At 43.1% G+C, this 24,101-nt stretch overlaps 1 protein-coding gene across 5 annotated transcripts in view; it reads right to left on the bottom strand.

Moving 5' to 3' along the window:
• The window catches only part of MB21D2 (Mab-21 domain containing 2), a 114,226-nt gene that overhangs the window by 12,378 nt on the left and 77,747 nt on the right, over positions 1 to 24,101 (bottom strand). The window contains exon 2 of one of the 5 annotated variants that reach the window (XM_078067932.1): positions 12,039 to 12,189. The exons of the other annotated variants lie outside the window; for them this stretch is intronic. The gene's annotated coding sequence lies outside the window, so the exon portion shown is untranslated. The remainder of the gene's footprint in view (positions 1 to 12,038; positions 12,190 to 24,101) is intronic. 5 annotated transcript variants of the gene reach the window in all.

Here is a 24,101-nt window from a genome sequence, read left to right as displayed (position 1 = left end):
ATGGCAAAAGGACTGACTTCATAGAGCACATTTTCAAAGTATGCACATCTCATGCCAAAGGCCCTCTGAGAAGGGCACAAACATTTATTGGCTCTACTGTGGATTAAGGCACAGGCGGAATGTTTTACCTATTATCTCATCCAATGCTCTTGGCACTTTCAAGTACATAATATTGTCCCCATTTTACAGATGAGGAAATCAGGATGAATAAGTCAAATAAATTGTTCATGGTCACGATAGCTGAGCTGGGATCCAAATTTAAGTTGATTCGATACTCTTTTCACTATCCCATGCTCCTTTCTAGCATTAAGAGTGCTCTTCTAAGAGAACAAACAATTTAATATCTTCAAGCCTTTAAAACTGCCATGTACGACAGTATAGGAAATAGTGGAAGCTTATTTCTCTATCTAAAAATAAAACTGATTCTATTTTGGAACAAAATGATTTCTAAAGCAGATGAATAGCTGATTTTAGCCATCCCTGAGGAATGAAGTGTATGAGCAAAATGGGTCACGGATCATAGGAAAGGCATGATTATAAATGACTAAAAAAAAAAAAAGAAAGAAAGCTATCTAGTGCCGTAACACATAGCTACGTGTGCACACACGTGTATGTGTTGCACACTCAACTCTTAGACCATTTTCAGAGAGCATCCCACAAGTGTTTTCATCACAACAACATCCTTGGCATTCTTTCAGGACCCCAAGACAAACTCTGAGAATGTTCCCATCTATTTAGATGCACAGTCTAATTTATGTATTTTAATCTAACAGTGAAGCCTGCATTTTAAAGTCAAATACCCTAAATTTCTATGACTAGGTTGGGGAGCCAGAATGATGGTGGCTGAGAACGTCATGACCAAAGGAAATCATAACCACAAAGCCATAAGCTCTTTCTGAGTTCTGAAGCAGGAACATCTTTTTCCTCTGTGGACACAGTATCTACCGTAGTCACCTCTCTTCTCTGTGTAAAACTAAGCTCAGACACACTCAGAAAGAAAGAAAGCAAGAGGGAGAAAGAAACTTGAGGAATTCTGTGCCTTGTCTAAACACAGCCCCCTCTCCCACCAAAAAAACAAAAACAAAAAACCAACCGGTATCCCTGAGCCTGTATGAAAAGATATCCTGCTTGCGACCCAGCAGCCTCAGAAAATACAACACTGTGGATTAAAACTGGACTTTATGGTTCTGGTCTATACTACATACTTAGTGTTGCTACCTTACCTCAAAATGATCCCGATGTATATAAAGAAGGCCCCTCTATAGGATTTAAAAATCATCATTGGCCAGAGATGACCTCGTCTTAAAATCAGTTTACTTTTGAACATTTCAAACATACACAATAGTAGAGATAATAAAATAACAAGTCACCATGTGGCCATCACCCGGCTTCAACAATTATGGTTGCCATTGCCGTTTCATTTATGCCCCCCAATTTTTTTTTTATTTATTTTTTGCTGTCATATTTTAAAGTAAATCCCGGGCATCATATCATTTCACCCCTAAACACTTCATGATATGTGTCTAACTGCCAAAAACCTTTTTAAAACTGCAACCACCATTCTCATACCTAAATAAAATTAATAATCATTGCTTATTATTATTATTGACTTCACTTTATTTCACCTCTTCCGATGTGTGTGAATATACGAATGTGTGGTGTGTGTGCGCATGCGTGCTCGTGCGCACGCGGGCAGCGGACGCTGCTGACGCCCTGCCCCGCTCGGACAGCTGTGGGGGCAGCTTCCCTCCTCGAGGCCGGTGATTCTGCGCCTTTGCCTGAGCGCCATCTCAACTCCGGCACCACCAGGAAGTACCTGGGACTTAATGCACAAGAATGGACACCACTGGGGGCAGCCTTCACCCAGTGGAGGCCAGGAATCCGTGAACAAATGTACCAGCTTCCCCATACCTGCTGAGACAACTCTAAAATGGGTTCTACACAACTTCCAGAGGGCCTCACAAGATTACTCCGCTCAGTAGCTCAGTAACAAACACTTTATGGGCTTTTCTCTCTTTTCTGTTTTAACTGCTCTATTCCCTTACCTGTGTTTCTTAGTACTACACCAAGGTAGTTCTTGTTTCTGGAGCTGTGCGTGCGTGCATGCCTGTGTGCGTGCCTGCGTGCGTGCCTGCATGTGTGTGTGAGTGCGTGCGTGCATGCCTGTGTGCGTGCCTGCATGTGTGTGTGAGTGCGTGCGTGCATGCCTGTGTGTGTGCCTGCGTGCGTGCCTGCATGTGTGTGTGCGTGCGTGCCTGCATGTGTGTGTGCGTGCGTGCCTGCGTGTGTGCGTGCGTGCCTGCATGTGTGTGTGAGTGCGTGCGTGCATGCCTGTGTGTGTGCGTGCGTGCCTGCATGGGTGTGTGAGTGCGTGTGTGCATGCCTGTGTGCGTGCATGCGTGTATGCATGTGTAGCAGTGCTAGACAGGCTCATCTCTGATAATTCTGGGTGAAATTATAACACGTCAGATGTATAATTGGCCATGAGAACAGAGGCATAAGCTAATGATAAGCATAAGCTAATGATAATTACTTGTTCTTTCCCACAATCAAGGTATAGATCTAGTATATGTGGCTTATAAAACTGTATCTGAGCATAATTCTCAGAAAGAGTTCATCATCTTTCTTCACTCGGCAAGCCTGTTTTCCACTGCATTTACAATTAGTACCTTGCCTATTCATTTACTGCTTTGTTGATATTCCAATTCTCATTTCCCAAAGGACATTCTAAAACCTCTTCTAATTCTGGAAAACTCTGGAAAGATGAAAATTTATATGTTACTTTGGAATAGGCATTTCTTCCTCAAACTACAAAGAAAACAATGGGGAGTAAGGTTTGAAGAGAAAAAGCCTGGCTTCCCAGTTTACTGCAGGAACCAATCTTCAGAATGGAGCTTTGTTCAAGTGCACCAGCCTTATTCATATGTAAAAGGTCAAACCAAATTCACAAACCAAAATAACATTTCTCTTTTAGCCTCCACCTGGGGTTATTCTGCCTCTGTTCCTCTAAATTATATGGAAAAAATTGCTAATGACATATTTAGTCTCTCCGTTCAATGACCTTTGTCCACACTTTCTTTAGTGTAGTGCTTAGACCAACTATCAATTATCTGTTGTCCTGTCAGTGTCCCTCTGTCTGATGACCGGGGTATCTCCTAACCTTACACAACAGAAGTTCAACAAATGTCAGTTGAATGAATAAAGAGATGGTAGAGCCTAAAGATGGAGTTTATAAGACTCTTCCAGGATGAAAATCGTAGGGTGATATGCTTAGTCTGATAGAGTCAATTTGACATTGTCATTTCCAGACACAATGAAAGACTCCAGAGCCACTATATCTGCATGCAAAGGAATCCTATTACATCCGCAGGAGAGATGGCAGGGGGAAGCTAGGACCCTGTGAATGAGCTGACCATAAACTAACTATATGGTATCTATACAAAGGCATCTCTTATTCTCCAAGAATAATTTAAGTCTAAGACATTTTCTAAAGCACCAGTTTTTAGCCAACAATCATAGCCAGAAATTAGAAGAAAAGCTACTATGTAATTACAGCGTAATCTATGATCAAAGTCTAATATCTACTTTTTAAAAAATGATAATAGTGCATTTTTCTTTTGATGCACAAGAACAGACCCCATAAATAAATGGATTGTCTCACCAAGCAATTTCTAATGACTGCCAGGAGATGGCACTCACACCCTATTCATCTACCTAGTATTTCTAGCTGGGGCCCAGGGTCTAAAAGTCCTAAAACAGGCTTAGCAAGGGGCTAAGATTTGATAAGACTATATTACAAGCAACCCCCCTGGGGAGGCGGAGGCCTGTAATTCAAGCTACCACCCAGGGATTCGTAACTTTGCCTTTTTGGTTTCCCAGAGAAAATCTGTTGGTAATTCAAGAGCTTACAGGCTCCATCTAGGTTGAGCCAAGACTAAAAGATGCTTTGTCTGGACCAGTAATGTGATGGACAACTGATTCTCAAAGTATACTGAAGACCTTGCTGCAAGGTACAGGCTTGCAAGGCCCAGCTTCACTGAATAAAGCTTCAGGTGGCAGGAATAAGGGGTATAGAGAAGGTAGAGGAAATAGTCCTTGATGTTATGAGGTTAAGGCACTGCTCTTTCTGAAAACGGATTCTGACTACAAATAAGTAAGTACACCAAAAGATTTTAGGAGACGAGGTTATTAATAAAAAGGAAATTGATTTTTAACCTGGCTTCAATCGATAAAATCAAAACAAATACTGATTTACACTGTATGCACTGTATGAATGCATGTTTTGCAGTTCCCAAAGAATGGCCCCAGTCTTTTTCTCATTGTTCCCAGTAGTCATTCTGGGAAGAGCATTAGAGTTCTCATTGCGTAGACATGAGAACTGAGCCTCTTGGCAGCCAAGTGGCTGGGCAATATAATTGCACAAAATATCTGCATGGCTCTTTGGCCTAAATTAGAATGAAAACTAGTCCGACCACCCTCCACAATCTTCAAGGAAGGAAAGTTGGGTCATTTGGATTCCTTACCAGGTTACTAATTGGTTTGTTGCAGGGCGGGCAGGAAGGTCAAGAAAGGGCTCAAAATGTAAAGCCTGCTCTGCTAGGGGCAATCGACAGATGATAAACCCAGAGGTCTTAGTTATGCCTACACCGGCTGGGTTATTGATGACATGCCCTCTTTCTTTATCTACACCAGCAAAATAAACATAGATCATTCCTAGAAGATAACTCGGCTTTAAGTGTCAAGTCAATAGCTATTAATCAATTTTCCATATGGCTCGTTGCTGGAATGCCTAATACATTAATCATGACCCCTTGCCTACATTGTCTTTATCTTCATTTAAATAAATCTTACTTCAAATACGAATACCCTCAATCAAGTTTCCAAACAACCAAGTAGTAACATCCTAAAAATCTGCTATTTCAAAAAATAACTCCGTTAACAAGTCTTAAAAGTTCTCCCGTTACATAAAAGCAGAATGTTCCACACCAAAGTTCAGATTGGTACAACTACACCCATACCTATAATTTAAGGAAGGATTAGGGGATCAAATAAGAATTTCCAAGCAAAACAGACCAGAATAAAAGTACTGACAGTGTGACAGACTAATAAAGAGCAGAATCTACTTCAGAGCCACAATTGTCTACCTGATAATTACTTTCAGCATCTGGGTAAAAACATACTTTATTGTTCGAGCTGGGAAACGTTCACATCAAAAGAAGCCAGACTTAAAAAACAACCAGTCAAAGCCCTGTGCGGAGGTTGAAATCTGCAGTTTAAAAGCATAAGTAGATCATTTGAACGGGGGTCAAATTGTTGCAGTGTTTCTAAATCCACGCCCACACAATAAAGAAGGGAAAGTCAAAGAGAAAAGTCAAAAAGTGAATCTCTTAATGATGAAGTGGAAAAGTGATATTTTGAGAGATGGCTTTTTTCTTTACTTCTACTTGTCTTCCAACCATCAAAAAATGGGGCAAGGGTCAGTGGTATGGGGTTGAAAAGGGTGATTCAATATTCTAGCCAGGAATTGTGGACTCACACGGTGGCTATTAAGGGAGAAATAAGAGGGCTCTTTTTTTTTTAATTTTATAGTGTTGAAGATAATTGTTTGGACTCTTGGACTCCTGGGGACGAAGTTTAAGTTGTATGTGCATACCCCACACAAAGAATGAATGAATCATCGATGACTAGAACCAGATCGAACTTTCAAGGTTACATACTCCAACTGTCAGGGGACAGATCAGGTTGCTGAAGCCCAAAAGGCCAAGGTGACACAAGAGGACATCTGCCACAGGTGCTAGGAATTAATTTAAAATCCTGATCCTCAATCCAGGGCTCTCTCCACTCCATAGGTGGGTCTCTAACCAGGAGTTTGTGAAAAATATGGGTCCCCAGGCCCCACTCGGGACTGAAACATAATCTCCGAGGATACATATGTGTTTTAAACTAGCAATGTTGAAATGCTTTTAAAAATTGAGACTGTCTGCTCCCTCCCTCAATTTCAAAGCAGGAGTTTAATTGCATGGACTCAAGAAAGGCAGAGCTGTCAAGTCAGAGGAAGGGGTTTGCTGTCCCAGTAATCCAAAATCTTTAAGAGCTGAGGTTACCTATTCTTCAAATCAAGAAAGACATAACTTTGATGAAACTTTTGGAAACATGACAGTATTTGAGATTCAGGAAAGATAGGACATCTCTCATTCCTCATGTGTGGGGGGTTTGTTAACATCTGCAACCCCCCACTTGTTCATTTTGCTTTGAATGAAAAAGATCTGTTTTTTCGCTAGATTTCTTCCAGTTTCTTTTTTCACGCCCTTGATCTCTCTCCACCTATCAGATAGTGGCTGATTTTTGTCCTCTACTTCAGTCATAAACTTGGACAAAGCAATTGTGTAATCAACTGAGACTCCTTAAGGGCTCTTGGCACACGCCACTCCTCACTTGGGAGCACATAGGTGGGTCAGTGAGTATCGGCTGTGGGTCTGACTTGGCAGCCAAGCAATAAAACCTGTGGTGATGGGCACAATTATAGCTCAGTCCCCGAAACCAAAGATTACACAGTTTGAATAGAAGTGTACAATTTCCAAAGCTATCAACTGTCCCGAAGGCAAATTTAGAAACAATGGATTAAATACAGACACTCATATTCATACAGTGTCCCTTCCAAAAATCCAGTCAGATTAGGATTTATAGTTAAGTGGGAAAAAGACTAAACGACAAGAATTCTTTTTAAGAGATGGTGCTTGCTTGAGAAAGGTCATTAAAAGACTCAAACCCAAGTATAGTGTGAATTTGAGATGCAGAAACCCCATTTTTAAGGTAGTGACAAAAATGGTCTTTGTGCACAGACCCAAGTCTTATCCGGAGAGGAGCTTTCAGATCAGAAATTCCAGAATTCCATTTTAAACATGAGGAGGAGGTGGTCTGCAGAAGCCCTCCAGCAAAACCACAGGAAGTTTGCAGTGTTTCCACTAGAGGTCGGGCATTCCTAATTTTCTTTCTTTCATTTTTTTTTTTTTTAAAACAGTTATTGGACTGACTCCAACCAAAAAAGTAAGAAGAAAAAGGCCTGAAGATTGGATAGACTGGATATAATTTTTAATTCACACTTGATTTTACTGAGATGATTTCAAAGTGAGTCATAAATGGATTTGGGTTTCAGAACAGTACTACTCACTGATGAACCTGAAATGCCCACATGCTGTTTGCGGCAAGCCTGTTCAAGTGGTGGGATGTCACACATCCACTGACAAAATTCCTTAGCTTTGGGGTGAAAAAGGCACATGGAAAAGAAAGATGCCTAAGAGATAATGTGGCTGACGTGACAGAGAGATTATGAATTTAGGATACAGAAAACTTGAATGTGAACACTTGCTTCATGATTTATTAGCTATGTGACACTCGGGTAAGTTACTTGACTTTCTGAAACTTTAGTTTCCTCACTTTTTTTTTTTTTTAAATGAGGATACTACCACTTCTTTCACAAGGCTATTATGAGGCTTGGTGGAGACAAAGTTTCAAAAAGCTTTCAATACGGTTTCTAGAAATTTGCAGATGTTGAGAAAATGGAATTTTCTCTTTAAAATTGCATGTGTTCACACTTCTCTAGGTCAATAAAGAACACTGGTCTTAATTGAGCATGTGACACTTTTTTTTTTTTTTTAAAGATTTTATTTATTTATTTGACAGAGAGAGACACAGCGAGAGAGGGAACACAAGCAGGGGGAGTGGGAGAGGGAGAAGCAGGCTTCCCGCTGAGCAGGGAGCCCGATGCGGGGCTCGATCCCAGGACCCTGGGATCATGACCTGAGCCGAAGGCAGACGCTTAACGACTGAGCCACCCAGGCGCCCCGAGCATGTGACACTTTTTAAAAAAGAAATATAACAGTATTTGTCTATCTATTCAACCATCATCCTCCCTCCTTGTTCTTTTCTTTTGATTTGTTTCCCCATGCTTTGTAAGTGTCAGGTAAGGTGGGTTGAATGAATGAAAGCTCATGACAAACTCTGGCAGCTTTGTAAGGAACAGAATACACTTTAAATGAAAAGTTACCACAATGTACTTGGTTGGTAGGATGATGGAGGAAGGGACTAGGTAGGGCGGGTGGGAGGGAAATGGAAGAGAAAAAGACAGATGTACTAATTTTTATGGTCAGTTTTAGCTTAATACCATCTTTTCTGTTCTCTGATGACTTTGATATACAAGCAGAAGGTAGTGAAATCACAGATACTGAATAGATTCTGTCTTGTTACCACAGTGGTTTTCTTTTTCCTTTTTTTAAAGATTTTTTATTTATTTGACAGAGAGCGAGCGAGCAAGCACAAGCAGGGGGAGTGGCAGGCAGAGGGAGAGGGAGAAGCAGGCTCCTCGAAAGTAGGGAGTCCAATGCGGGACTCGATCCCAAGGGATCCTGGAATCATGACCTGAGCTGAAGGCAGACACTTAGCCAACTGAGCCACCTAGGCGCCCACTACAGTGGTTTTCTAACTAGCATAGAGAATCATCTGGAGAAGTTATTAAGACATAGATTGCTGGACCTTGGCCCCCAGAGTTCCTGCTTCACTGGTCTAGTGCAGGGCTCAAGAATTTGCATTTCTAGGAAGCTCCCAAGTGATTCTGAAGCTGTTGTCCAGGACCACACTCTGAGAACCAGTGGTTTAGCACAGCCACAGAATTTACAATCCAACTGTGGGAAAGAGAAGGGAATCATAAGAAACCTAGGCTCTAGTTTTCGATCTTCCATTAATTCCCCAAGTGATGGGGAAGGTCATTACCTGTCACACCTTCCTTCATTTGCTCACTTGTGAAAGGAACAATGTCTGTTTACCAATGAGGCCAAATGAGGGTCAAAAAAGAAACAGGTAAATTAAAACTTTGAAAAGTTAGAAAATCCTCTGTAAGAACAAAGTATCATGATAAACAATTCCAAACAGCATAGGACAGTAAATTTGCCTTGTCAACCTGAGAACATCAGGGAATGCCCAGATTTCTGGTTGAGTGTTTCTGTGTGTGTCTGTGAGGGTGTTTCTAGATGAGATTAGCATTTGAACTGGGCTCACTAAAGTAGATTGCCTTTTCCAGTGTGGGTGGGCATGGACAAAAAAAAAAAAAAAAAAAACGGTAGAGGAAGGAGGAATTTGCCCCTTTTCTCTGCCTACTGCTCAAGCTGAGGCATCTCATCGTATCTTTTCCCATCCTCGAACTAGGGTTTACATCATAGACTCCTCCTTGTTCTCAGGCCTTCAAAGCAAATTGCCAAATCACCCCACCAGCTTTCCTGGGCCGCCAGCTTGTAGGCGACAGTTAGTGGGGCTTCTCAGCCTCCATAACTGCATGAGCCAATTCCTCATAATAAATCTCCTTTTATATTCTATTGGTTTCTGTTTCCCTGGAAAATGCTAATACACAGCCATTACTTAAGAGGTTTTCTAAAAATTAGTGAGTGACAGTCCTAGGTTCTATTCTGGGTTTGGCCTCTGACCTACTCTGGATACACACTTGACCTTTCTGGGCCATAGTTTTCCAACCAGCAAAGATTTTAAAAATGATCTCTAAGGTCTTTCAAATCTAAAAATGCATGGGTCTATGGTCAGAACACGAGCAGGGACTGGGGCTCCGGGCAAGTCTCAATACAGGGAACACCAGAAGCTGGCATGGATCACCCAGCAGTAACCTGAGGGGCATGAGCTTTGCCCACACTTCAGTATTAACCAGTCACAGAACCCAGGTGTGCCCTAGCCCCTGCCAGCCCTCAGCAAGAGCTCTCCAACATTCCAAAATCAGGCTCCACACTAGCTATCATTATGATACAGTACACGTCATCACTGGAGAGGTACTAAAGCCCTATACCATCCACTCAGTTGATTAATGCTTGAGATTCTGCTCTAAAATGTCTCGCATTGTGCCCTCCCCATACACCCCACTGCCACTGTGTGTCATCGTCACTGTGCAGCTCAGGCCCTCACATCTCTCACAGGGACTACTTCTTAATTGGATCCTACTCCCCAGCACCATCATGCAGCATAACCTGCCAAAAGGAGCTTCTTACAGGACAGCTCTAAGCATATCATTCACCTGCTCAAAATTCTTTGATGGTGCTCCCGTCCCTGTCAAGGCCTCCGACGTTCAGAGGCCAGCCTCTATTTCAACCTCCTCCTACTGTTCCCTTATGTTCCTCGTGGCTCCAGCCACAAAGTGAAGCCCCCAAACCATTCCAGTCCCCCCAATATGTCCTGTGCTTTCCGGCTCCCAAGCCTTGCTCATTCTCTTCTTTTTGCCCTCTATCTTTGCCTGGTGAAATCCTGCCAATTCTACTCCTTCTATGAGCTTTTGCCTCCTCGCCCCCCCCCACCCCCACAGACATATTCTTTCCTCTCTTTGCACAGCCTTTTGATTCACCTGATATAAAATTTCATGAGATTTACGGTGTGACTGGCATTGCAGCTCTTTGAGTTCATTTCCGTGTCTCACACAAGATCATGAGGTTTTCGAGGACGGGGTGGAACCTTATTCACCGCCTCTGTCCTTGAGTTCACTGCAGAGGGGTGAGCTCCTGAGCCCTAGAACAGTCTGTCTGGATACAGAACGTTGTCACTGTAACATGAACAAGCTTGTACAGGACTCGCATTATGTCTGCACAATGAAAGTAGTGTTAGGTTCATACGCAATTTTCCAAGAATGTTAATATTTTGTACAACCAAGGAATAGCCACTAAACAAAACATGCTCAAACAACAGCAGAATGTAGCATCCAGCAGAGAGAATGATGCTCACATTCCTCTTCACTCAGGCTGGAATGTGATCTGTCATGGAAATGCTTTTCTTTTCTATTTATGATTTCAGGGCATTTTATCTTTGTCTCCAAAATTCAACAACTTTTTTTTTCCCCTAAAATGCTCTTTGTCAAGCCTTCAACCTTTTTCTGTTCAAGGTAGAGTACTATATTGGAGTGCTATTTATTTTTCAGTATTGTTATTGCTTTTGTGAATGCCCTGGTTACAAAGTCAAATAGGTTTTGAGTGATCGGCACACAAGCCCTGTCACTTCTGGAACGCAATTCGGCAGCATGCGAGGATTTTAAGGAATGCTCCTTATTCTGTAACTGCATTGTTACATAAATGTTTAGACTAGTACTCAACCAGGCACAGAAGTCAGACTGCTGTTCCTAAGAAAGGAACCATTACCAAGTCCCTCAATACAATTCCCTTGCATGTCAATTACTCGGCCAGTTCTCAAGGAACTAAAACTCAGAGAGGCAGGGATGGAACTGTTCTGCCAGACTCCAGCAGTGCCGAAGGAAATGCTCCCGGGGACGACAGAGCTGCCCCGGGCTGCCGCTAGAATACAAGTGACTCAGTTTTCCTGGAGAGCTGAGCGTGTCTGGAGAGTGCTAGCGCCAGAGGCCTCTGGGCTTCCGAAGAGGGAGGGGACATCTAAGGGAAAGCAGCATAGACAAGGGGAAGGGAAAAAAAGATAAAAAGAGAGGTGGGGGGCAGGCCTCCCTCGGAGTCCTGAAGGACTTGGAGGTTGGGGGTGTTGAGCAATGTAAGGAAGTTCCCTGCACCCCAAGGGCAGAACCTGGGCCTCCCATCCCTACTTCAGCCACCTTTTTTTGTTTTACATATGGGGCCTCCTCTGCCACCTCTATTTGAAGTAAGAGTACTGCAGCTTTAAAAGAGAGGGAAAGAAGGTTTGAAAATCCCTGTATCATATCCAGCTGGCTATTCCCCAATTCTGCCTGAGGCTGGCCTTCAGCAGAAAAATAAATCAGTGCTTACAAAAGATCTACTCTATACAGAACGCTGTTGGGGGGGCTCCCAATTCCCGGCTCTAATCATTCTAAAGCTGTCTAAAAAAGACTTCACTTTTTGCCAACTTTACTCGCTCATTTGACTATTTCTCCCCCTTCACAGACCCTGCGAGGCAGGTCAGGAGCTTGCAGAAGTGCAGGCAGCATGCAGAGTGGACCCTCCAGCCCCACAGCCAGTGCTCAGGACAGAAGAGAAGCCGTGGATCCCCAGAGTTCCGAATGCGAAGCCAGACACCTGATACTCCTGAGGTGCTGATGCTCTCTAGGAGGACGTCACTTCTCCTCTCTGGTCCGTGTCCTCACTACCAAGTGAGGTGGTCAGACTGATGGTCTTTACTGTTCTTTCTGACTCCCAGGAGTCCAGGCAGAAAAAGGGTGCTGTGTTCCTGAGTGGAGGGAAAGGCAGAGCAAGCAGGTGTAAAGCACATGCCTCCTGGATCCATGCAGAGGCAAACACACGGGCCCTCCAGACAGACGATTTCTCTCCAATTCATGCATACTAAGGAACACGTGGAAAGAAAAAGGAAACGAAGACATTCTGAGTGCTGATATAACTTAGCAGAATGGAACAGAATACATCTTTAATTCCCTTGAAATAACAACTCCTAACAACCCAAAAGGTAATTTCAGACCTTTCCAAAGTCCTTTCAAAGTCTAGAGGTGAGTCTCCGTGTTGCAGGGAAAAGACGTGTGTGGAAGTTTCTTTAGAGCAGTTAGAGAGAAAATAGCAGGCGTTGGATTTACAGACAGTCTCTGGGCAATGAACAATCTGGCACCTTCTCCTTCTGGTATTGATTCTTGCCTCAGACAGACGATGAAGGCCTGCCGAAGAAAGTGTGTGGTCCCAGGGGTTGCTCAGGCTGGGCGTGAGCTCTCCTCCAGCATCCTGCCCCGGGCTTCTCAGCCACCCCTCCTGCGGGCAGCCTAGCTGGCTTCATCTGCACACATCTGGAGGTACCAACCCCTGGGCTACCCGCATGGCACGCAGCTTCACCACCGGTTTCTGTTCCCAGAAATTGATTTAAAACAGTCAGAAGGGTCTCTGACATTAGGCACCCTTCAAATAGCAACATCTGAAATAACAAACCACTTATCTGAAATCTCCAATGCTGCTGCCTTCCAGATATTGCTAATGCCACTATCTAACCACCCCTGGCATCCTAATAACCCATTTACTGAGCATCTACTTCAGGCCAAAGGTTGTTTCTGTATTAATCTTGGTGATGCCCCCAGATAGTGTGAAGAAATGGACGCTCTGACATTAAATAATTGCCCAAAGTTACATAGCCTATAGATCTGATCCTTGAACCCAGGTACATGACTTAAAAGACAAAATTAACTTACAGATGTCACAGGGGTAAGTGGTGATGACTCTCCACATCTGCTTTCCCCATTCCTCCAGCTCATCCTCACAACACATCCTCTGCTACTGCCCGGGGAGAGGGCCAAGTAACTGAAGCTTTCAAACACTAAGGGGTCCAGAAATGAAAGAAACCGGGAAAGCTGGGGGCAGACAAGGAAAGTTGAACCAGGAGACAGACTTTCAGGCCAAAATTTTTTGTCTTTTCCCTCTCCTCTTGCCAGAAATTCTACCAATTATGTTCATTTTCACAATTACAAAAAGAAAATGGAAAATTGCTTCTTGGGAGTTAAGGCTCGAATTACCATGTACCCCTTAGTATAAACGTGTTCAATCAATCAGAGTGTGACCTTCTCACTGCAAGGGAGAGTGGAGACCACCTGCCCTGCCCGAATGGGAGTTCTGATTCAGAGCGGACAGAGTGAGCTGTCAGTTAACAAAGTACCATGGTAGGGCATCAGAGTACTGGAGGGCCCCGAGGACAGAAGTTGGAGACAGGGAGGCTGCAACACGGGGTGCCAGGGAGATGACTCTTGTCAATTTCCAAACTGCTCCCTTCTTTCCCTCCCCCTCCTTGCAGTACCAACTCCCACTCCCCAAACACAAGCTGGTCAGACTAGTACTATAGTCCAGCTGCAAATGGAGGTAACATGGCACTTGGGAACCTAGGCACTACTTGGGATGTTTTTACATAAAATATGTAATTTGAGGGGCGCCTGGGCGGCTCAGTATTTAGGCGTCTGCCTTCGGCTCAGATCATGATCCCAGGATCCTGGGATCAAGTCCTGCATCAGGCTCCCTGCTCAGTGGGGAGCCTGCTTCTCCCTCTCCCTCTGCTGCTCTCCCTGCTTATTCTCTCTCTCTCTCAAATAAATAAAATCTTGAAAAAAATAAAACATGTAATTTGGTTCTAAACAAATGAATACATACCCATCATATTGCTAAATGTGAGGCTACCAAGAGACATTGTGAGTAGCCAGCCAACAGATGCTAAGTACACATGCCCCAAACAAACTTGATGGTATTAATCCAAAGGAAAGTAGGGAGTGGGGAATCCGCTTAAATTCTTCATTCTTAATAGGAGCTGTTTCTAAATGTAGTTGAGAAGAAGAACCGTGGAGAGTGGCTTCCACTGCTTCACTTTAATTATTGGTTTCTCCCCAAAATAAGACTCAACAGAAAAGGTATACAGAACCCCAATTTTGATCGCATGGTGGGCTATTAAAATGAGATTTTGCCAACTGACTTTACTACTCTCACACTTTTAAATACCCACCTAGAAGTTATCCTAACAGACATAGGAGCAAACATGAATGACCAGGCTTTGTAAACAGTGAAGTACAATCCCGTAGGTGTTACCAGGGTGGCTGTGAGGGCAGCATGAGGTCCAAAGGGATGAGGAGCACCAAGCCAGCTGGAAGAGTCTGGCCATTCCTATTGAGCTGGTGACTCTCCAGTTATCTTTCAGGGCTTTTCCTTCTCTGTGTGCAAAATGGAAACATTCCATTGCTCACATTCATCCATCTCAAAAGTGCATGAGTCCTTAGAACTTCCCTAACCACTTCATTTAGCATTCATGAGAAGTGATTGCCCAAGAGGCACCAAGAGTAGAGGAAACTCACAAAGCTAGTGAGCACTGGAGTCATGATTATTAGATCAAGGTTTCCAAATTCTTCAACCTGTGCTCTGATACCCTGGTTTAAGAGTCAGGTACCACCACACAGAGGTGGTGAAATGGGCTATAAGTGTACAAACATAAATCCTTTATGGGACAGCCTGACCAACATACTAATGCCAACAATCAGCTGACATTCGACTTCTACAGTTTCTACTAAACAGAGGTGATAGAATATGGTAATATAATATGATAGATTTCTGACACATTTATAAGCTAGTAGAGTAGTTGTTCAAAGTTGAATCTGCATTTTTATGCATATTATTTTCACACTGAATATTCTGAGCTCTGGTTTATTTATAGGTGGCCTTAACCAGGCACATTTAAAATAAAGAAAATCAAGATTACCTGCAAAGAAATTCTGCTTAGAACAGCTTTAATATTAATTAATGCCACACAAAAAAAATGGATCCAGTTGGCTTTAAAAACATTGAGTAAATAAATGTCTGATAATCTCTAAAATGACTTGCAGCTGGAGAATGCCTAACTGCATCTCCTCACAGCTTAACAAAATGCATTTCTCCAAGATAAATCTACTCTTCTGACTAAGAGCTGAAGAGAAGGAAAAAGATTATTCATGGCTGGCTTGGACTTCAAGATGATACAAAATCATATATATAAGAGGTTAATTTTGAAAGGCCAGGACTCATGCCAACCCACTTTATTCAAATTGATTTCTGGCTTTGAATAAATTAACAGAGTAAGAGGATGAGAAAATATAAAAATCGTGGAAATAGTAACAGAAATATTTCTACTAGAAGGGTATCCCACAGTCAGCCTACTGATTTTTGGTGCAAAAAAGACAAAAATCACTGTACCTCCTCTCTATGCTGACATGTTTCGTTTCTGCGGGAGCTCTGGGAGTACAAGTAGCAATGTCTTGTGTTGACAATACACCCAGTTTCATCAAGAGAATCCTGGACAGTCAGAATAGGGTCAGATCACCAAGGGACTTAAATCCCAAAGGAAGAACTTAAGAGTTCATCCTACAAAACCATGTCATCCATCTTCCCTCAGACTGCAAGCTTGCTCAGTGCAAGAACAATGTTCCTTGGTACCTAAGGCCCTAGGTGTAAAAGTTCAGTGGACATTTGTTGGATTAAAGAAGAAAAAATAAATTACTAAAGAATATCAGGAAGTGTAGTAAGACTTCAAATAACTTGGCAAAAACTATGAGGGAAAGTTTACAGTTGGAGTTTGTTAGCAAAGTGGGAAAGAGTAGCGTATGGGAGAAAGCCTTCTAGAAGAGGTAATATCTTGAGTTAACCTTCGAAAAAAGAAGGTGGTTTGGCTTTGTGGGGTGATTTCTAGAGCTACTTCTGCTATTAAACTATCTGAATTCTGGGAAAAAGAAGCAATTAAGTTTTCTGGACAGTAACTGCCGTGTATAAAATGAGAAGAGACAATGTATAAAGGATTTTCAACTCTAACAATTTGATTAAAATAGCTGATGTTCGTAAAGATGTAATCGAATTCAATTGTAGTACACAGACTATATTTAAGGAGGAAATTATAAAATAAATATTTTTAAGACTGTCATTTACAATTTTTAATCTTTTAAAAGCATCAGCACTTTGTTAACTTTTGCCATGTTAACTTTTGCCATCCCTTCTCCAAAAATCACTTTTTTTTCTCCCTACTTTGTGTTCCCACATCAAGCCATACCTCCTGTGTTTTAGGACATTCCTATAATCCCCTTCTAGAAAAGATGCTCACAAAGTCCTGGGAAGGACAGAGAAAAAAGTCCATCCAAACATGTCTTCCTCCCAATCTTCATCTTCTTATTTCAAGGAGCAACTTAAAATATTACATGCTCCAAATAGCTTTCTGTGAAAATGTCCAGCTTAGGGACCCTCCTGTGTGCTTGGATACTGCCGTGTGTACTCCCAGCATGTCCCTGACCCGCTCTACGTACTTATTTGTCTCCCTGTTACAATATAAACTCATGCGAGAAGGGGCCTAGTGCCCTGGCCCGCTTCCCACTTTATTACTAGTTCCTTGCACTGTAATTGGCACATCGTAAGCATCCCGAATGCTTTTTTGAATGAAGAAGAAAATGAATGGGAAAACAGAGGCCTGGATAAATATGTGTGTAGGGGAATGCAATTCATTCCGGGCAAATTCTCTTGCCAAGGAAGTAAAAAAAATGGAGCATGGAAGGGACCTCAGAGATCATCTGGTCCAACCCCCTCATTTTCCAGAAGCCAAGTAATCTTGGCATGGTGCCCCGTGAAATAGAATATTTCAGGAAACATGCAAAAGAATATTAGGAAAACCAAACATTCTAATAAGTGAGGATACCAGCCCACACAATCTGCAAGTGGAACTTAAATAATTAAAAAAAATTTCACGGCGCTGATTTTATTTGGCCTTTATTACTGCCTTCAGCGAGTCCACCTATTACCTAGCGGTGTCAAGTCTACATCATGCAGGCTCAATTACTTAGTATGTAGATCAGGCAAGATTCTCCCTTGTCTCCCTCCTGTGTTTCTCTAGCCTTTCAATGCTCATTAGCACCTCCAACAGAAGGCTGAGGAAATGAAACTCCAATTTATCAATGTCAACTGTTGAACCAGCAAATTGCATCAATCCCGCCCCCACATGGAAGTGTTTGGACAATTCTGAATCCACAAGATGTTGGCAGCTGTGTTCCTATGGTTCAGTAATTGCATTGTTTCCTACTGTGCTCTACGGGTTGTGAAATGAATTTATTAAATAACCAACACAAAAGGAACATGGGGTGGGCTAGTGGAAACAGCTCTGGGCTGGTGTTGGGATTCTGTCTTTACAGTCTCCCACTTTGACCACCAGCCTTGACAATAGTTTTTCCGGTCCTCAGATCCTAACTGTTTAAGAAGACAACTCTCCCCTGGGTAGTAAAGAAATCTACGGTATCTAAAATATCCTGTGCTTTTCACCCCATGTACAGATTTAACACTGATCATATTCTCTATCTACTGGAACCTAGTATGCTTACTTTCAGCTCAAACTATGCCCTTTGTGTATAATATCCATGACATGAAAACGGTACACCATTCTTGATAGGATGCACTAGGATCTATATGTCTAACTGGCCATGTCATACTGGGAGACAATGGTTGGAAAAGGAAAACTGAAGGGTGCCTGGGTGGCTCAGTTGGTTAAGTGTCTGCCTTCGGCTCGGGTCATGATCCCAGTGTCCTGGGACTGAGCCCCATGTTGGGCTCTCTGCTCAGTGGGGCATCTGCTTCTTCCTCTCTCTCCGCTGCTCCCCCCTGCTTGTGTTCTCTCTCTGTCTAATAAATAAATAAAATCTTAAAAAAAAAAAGAAAGAAAGAAAAGGAAGGCTGAGTCCAGGCACATGAAAAACATAATGGAGGAATTTAAACATCCAATTCTATGGTCTTTGGTAAGTTTGCCAGTTGGCATTTTCCTAGTTGTCTTAGGTTATTAAAACTAGTTGGTGTTTTGTAAATCTAGGCTGATACCGGCTGGGTGACAGACTGGGAAAGATTTTTAAACGAAGATGGAAAACATACTTGGTATGTTATTCCAGCTATCAAAGAAGAAAAACAAACAAGATAATAAAATCAACCCTATTCAGTTAAGTCTTAAGCCAGCCTCTGAATCTCAGAAGACAGGCAGGGTTTGAGAGTTCAGAGAATGTCTGCAGAGGGTCAGGCTGCTGAGGGGTAGATGGAAAGTCTCCTTGGCTCCCTGGTTTTAGCTGGGCCCTAAATAGCACAAGGTCTCTTGGGCTGTTGGGTTATTTCTCCTGGACAAAGAGAGGAGGCTAAGTGAAGCTGAGACCGGGGAAGACACCTTCTCTTCAATTGGGAGTTAAACACTCACTCAGGGCCCTCATTTTAGCCTCAATTGTTTTCCCATTCTTTCTTAAAAAGCAAATAATAATAACAATAATAATGCTTTCTTTCAAACTAAGAAGCAGAATTTCACTTCTTCCCAATCTCCCTACCCAATTATTTTATAAACAGGGCTCAATTCGGATCCACCATCATTCACTGCAATCTACACACAGCCCAGTGGTTCTGGCCAGGTGGTCTAATTGCTGGCAGATTATCTACCATCAGGTGATCATCTCCACAATGGGGATCGTGGCTGTTAAAGTTTCAGATAATGTATGTAAAGCACATGGCCCAGTGATGAATGTACTAGAGAAGTCCATCACACCCAGGCTTGGAGTTCTATTTCCCAATCTCTGATTTACACATCATAAAAACCTTGTGAGGTAGGAATTATGGTCACTATCTTGCAGACAGAGAAATTAAGTGGCTACCCAAGGACATGATGCTAGAAAGGAAAAGATTTAGGAACTAAAATCGGGACTGGCTTCACTCCAAATTGCACCTGCTCTCTGCAACAAGATGTTGGTGTAAATCTCCATGATATTTTGTTCTTTCTGGACTGACTGGGTGGTGATGTCCTACAAGGCACCATTCCAAATACATTAACATCCTGTTTTGCCATTTTCCCCCCTTTCCTAAAAAAGTGGAATGGAATATGTACATAGGGGTTTATTATTGGAGTTATATATTCTTGGATTCTGGCTAAATGCAAATTTACTTTTTTTATTCTAATTAGGAGCCCTCCAGCCCATTGCAGGTCAACAGCCTGATGAGCAGCACAGTAGAGGGTGTTTTTTTTAAAAGTCACACTCAGTGCTGCACTGAGAGCTGGGGATCAGCACTCCTGGCCTATCTAGAATGTGCTGTGGTCTAAGACAGGAGGCCAAGGTTCAAGCTCACTTCAGCCTCAGGGCTGGGGCCAAGAAACCTGTATTCCCAACTCCTATCTGCTGTAGCAAGTCATTTCCTCATGTGGGCCAAGTGTTCCCATCTAGAAAATGGTGGGTGTGGACTGGCTGATATTTTTTAAGTTATGTTTACTGAGGTATAACTTATAGACAATAAAATTCAACCCCTTGATACAATTTGATGAGTCTGACAAAGGTTTACAGTTTTATAACTAGAGCCACAATTAAGACACAGAAAATTTCCATCACCCCCTCACATTTCCTCATGCCCCTTTGCAGTCAATCCCCTTCCCAGGCCCCAGACTTTTCTGACTTGACTTCTGTCCCTATAGTTTTGCCATTTCCTGACCCACACATAAATGACAAAGCATGTAGCCTTTCATGGCTGGCTTCTCTCACTTAGTGTGACACTTTTAAGATTCATCCATATCAATGAATTCATCAAATCAATAGCTTGCTCCTTCTTATTGCCATCCGTTGCATGGATATGACACTTTGTTTATCCACTCAATAGCTGACACACACTTGGGTTGTTTCTAGTTTTTTGCTAATATGAATAAAAGTATTGCAAACGTTGGTGTACAGGTCTTTATGTGGACATACATTCCATTTCTCTCACATAAATACTCAGGAGTGTGATAGCTGTGCCATTTGTTAAGTGGATGTGTTTAACTTTCTTACAAAGTGTCCCATTGTCTCCCAAAGTGGCTGAACCATGTGGCATGCCCACCAGACCCACATGGACTGGTTGGTATTTAATGGGTAGCCTCAGCTAATGACCGCGATGTCTATCCACGTCCCATTAACGTGTGGACTCTTGCAGCTCAGGAGCCCCCACAGCACCGAGGGCAGACGCAGAGTGAGTACAGGAACTCAATGTCGAGAGCCCTTCCAGCTTTGATAGTCTGCCATTCTGTTGTCTCCTCTGGACATCTTATCCTGCGATGGCGGGCACCAAGTAACAGCTTCAGGTTGAAACCACCATAATTTGGAGACAGACCCCACAACTACCACCTACTAGCTGTATAAGGAAATCTCACACGCCTGGTTTCCTCTTTGCAAACCGGGGGTGATAATTATCTTCCTCCCAGGCCGTTGGAGGATTAATGGTGGACGTGCTTGGCACATAGTAAGTACTCAGTAAACAGCTTCTACAGTTAACGACTGGCGTGGCTGATAAGGAAGTGGTAGGTGATAAACTTGATCCCCTTCCCAAGGTCCCCACCAAGGTCCCTAGCGACCTCCATCTGGAGGTCCCCGTGTTCCATCACCAGTTTCAAGGTCTCCCTTTCATGTTAGGATGGTTTATTCACTCCTCCATTCATTTATAATGTATGCGTATGTGTGTGGTATGACATAGAGAGAGATGAACAAAAAAGACACAGCTCCCCCCTTGCCGAGCTTACCGTTTAATAAGCTCCTGTTAATTGATGTGTAGAAAGACACAGGGCAGAAGGTTTGCCGTGGGCAAGAAGAAAGGCAGAGTGCCTAGACCAGCATTCTAGATCACAGCAAAGCAGCTTAAAGTGGGAGCACTTATGGGATTTCAGCTCTGATTTTCAGTTTATTCAGGGAAATATATATTGTGGGTCTAGAGGTTTCCTGAGTGCTCATGTGTGTGCATAAGAGGGAGAGGGGAGAGGCGAGAAAGGAGGATGAGGAATGCACCGATGGGCATCTGAGCTCTGAATAATGCATTGACACGTTTCATTTTAAGCACTGTTTGTGTTCCATCCCACCCCCAGCCCCGCCCCCCGCAAGCTAATTACCTCGCCATTTTGAGCACCCAGCTGTTGCTGTCTGAAACCTGACCTTCACTGTGAAGAGGCTCACAGCTGCAGTTAACTGCCTACCTAATAACGCAGGGGCTCTTATCCGCGTCGTACCTCTCCTTCCCTCCACCAACTTAGCGAAATAGGCTGGTTCCCCTAGTTCCTTCTCCCCAAACCATCTGCCTCTCAGACAAAAAAAAAAAGAAGAGCCAGAGGCAAGGGCATTATAGGGGAGCCGGTCAGAATGCAGAATCTCAGGCTGCCTTTAAACCAACCGGGTCAGAGTCTGTTTTAAGAAGAGGCCTGGGGAATTTGTAGGCACATTAAAATTTCAGAAGTGCCGGAATGGGACATAAATCCCAAAGAGTTTTCATTCATTCCATTCAAGAACCTGACCTAAGAATATGAGAGGGCCAAGCTGATCAGGACAGTACAATATTGGAAAAGCAGTGTGGTGTGAAGGAAAGAGCCAGCCCCCAGTGAGCCTCACTTTCTGATATCTGTGCCCTTGTGTGGTCCCCTCGAACAGAGTCAGGTCTGTGTTCAGCGCTGACAGCATGAAACTTGTGTAGTGAGGTCATAAAAGGCATTTAACGTTTTCCTGCCTCGGTCCCTTGGATCACCTGCTCTGGGGGAAGCTGGTCACTACATTGTGGGCACTCTGAAGAACTCGTGGAGAGGCCCACACGGAGATGAACTGAGGCCTCCCTCTGGTGTCGGCACCAACTGGCCAACCACGTGAGTGCGCCCACCTGTACGTGGAACCCTCGGCCCCAGTCAAGCTGGCAGTTGAATGTACATCTGACATCATATCTGCAACTTCATGAGCGGCCTCAAGCCAGAAGACTCCAGCTAAGCCAATCCTAAATGCCTGCCCCCAAGAAACTGTAGGAGATAATAAATGTTCAATGCTGTTTTAAGCCACCACGTCTTGGGATAGCTGGTTACTCAGCCATTAATAACTACCTCAAGGACAGAGCACTGGGTCTGAGCCTGGGCTCCCCCAACTGGTGGTGGATCTCCACGGTCACATCACCTCCTTGGTGTCTCAGGCGCCTCCTCTGGAAAAAGAGCAACTACAGTTTATCAGATCTCTGACACCTCTGACTAGAAAGACGCACTATTATTTTATATATCACTAAGACAAAAAGTGCCACCGAATTCCGACATCATCAATTCTAAAATGCATATGAATTTTAGAGATGTAAAATGGATGAAATACGGTGTTATACTTGTTCTGCCCACCACACAGAGATGTTCTAAGGATCAATGGCGTTACAAATGAGAAGGCACCTGGAGGGGCTGACGGGCAGCATCCTGAAGCACCTCGGCTGGAGGAAGCGGAATGACAGTATGGCTCCAGACCAGCTAATTAAACTGGCTCCGCTGGGCTTCGTCACCTCTCGCCTCAGGCGCCTATCACCATTTATGCTCAAAATGACTGTTACAAAGCCCAACTGAGGGGGGAAAAGTCAAGGAAAGCCATTTGTGGCAGTGCTCCCTAAACGTGCTCGGGCCTAAGAAATCACCTGGTGCATTTGTTAAATATACACCTGGGCCCCTTGCTAGAGACTTTGATTCAGCAAGTCTGAAGCAGGCATTGGATCCATATTGTAACAAGGCCCCCAGGCCGTTCTTGTGAACACACAGGTTTTCTTTTTTTTTTTTTTTTTTTTTTTTTTTAAGATTTTATTTATTTATTTGACAGAGAGAGAGAGGGAACACAAGCAGGGGGAGCAGCAGAGGGAGAGGGAGAAGGAGAAGCAGGCTTCCCGCAGAGCAAGGAGCCTGATGCGGGGCTCGATCCCAGGACCCGGGATCATGACCTGAGCCGAAGGCAGAACGCTTAACCGACTGAGCCACCCAGGCGCCCCTACACACAGGTTTTCAAACATGGATTGAAACACGGTGATATCCATCCACTTACTGATATTTTTCCTTGTATCAAATCATAATAGACAACTGCAAACCTGGACTCCTTAGCTATGTCCCCATATTAAAAAATGCCTTCGACCCAGTATAAGATTTTACCGAAGGTCAATGTAAAAAAGCCCTCTCTCACTGTCCATCAAATAAAGAAAGAAAAAAAAAAAAAAAAAGCTGTCTCACCCACGAGAGTTTGCCATTGGCTGGAAAACTTACGGAAGCTATGGAAACTTCTATGCTTCAATATTTACAGTACAAAAATCAGCATAATAAATATATTAAAGACTAGATCTCCTGACAGGCTGACCTGCTTTCTTTTTTATCAGTCAATGCAAGTTGCTAGGCAACCAATTTTCCCTTTTTTGCTTAGACTGCCAGGAATCTTTCACCTAAAATTCATGCCCCCAAACAAGAACAATACTAACAATAGTTCTATACCTTGATCAAAAAAAAAGCAAACAAAAATCCAGTTGCTGCTAGACAAAACTTCTTGTGAGGTTTCGGCTCTGTCCTATATTTAATGTGTATACTCAGGTCTTTTTTCTTTCAAGACCTTCGAGTCCTTTTGGAAGGTAGGAAAGGGAACACATTTTACAATCAGTCCTGTTAGTTTGTTTTGTTCTGTTTCTCATCACATTTAGATTCAGCGACCACAACCCAGTTTCCAGCAACACTTCAAGTTGCGTGGGCTTTCTCCTCTCATGCCAATCCCTTAACACACAGCAGGAACGCTAACTGTATCTTGGCAAGGAGACTCTATTTCCTATTCAAGCCAAATACTTAAGAGAATAAAGAGAAAATAATTTTAGAGC

Source organism: Halichoerus grypus, chromosome 1 (genome assembly GCF_964656455.1).
Source record: "Halichoerus grypus chromosome 1, mHalGry1.hap1.1, whole genome shotgun sequence".
NCBI classification, from domain to species: domain Eukaryota; kingdom Metazoa; phylum Chordata; class Mammalia; order Carnivora; family Phocidae; genus Halichoerus; species Halichoerus grypus.
The sequence above is the reverse complement of the archived record's forward strand: the minus strand, read 5'-3'. Positions and strand labels throughout refer to the sequence as shown.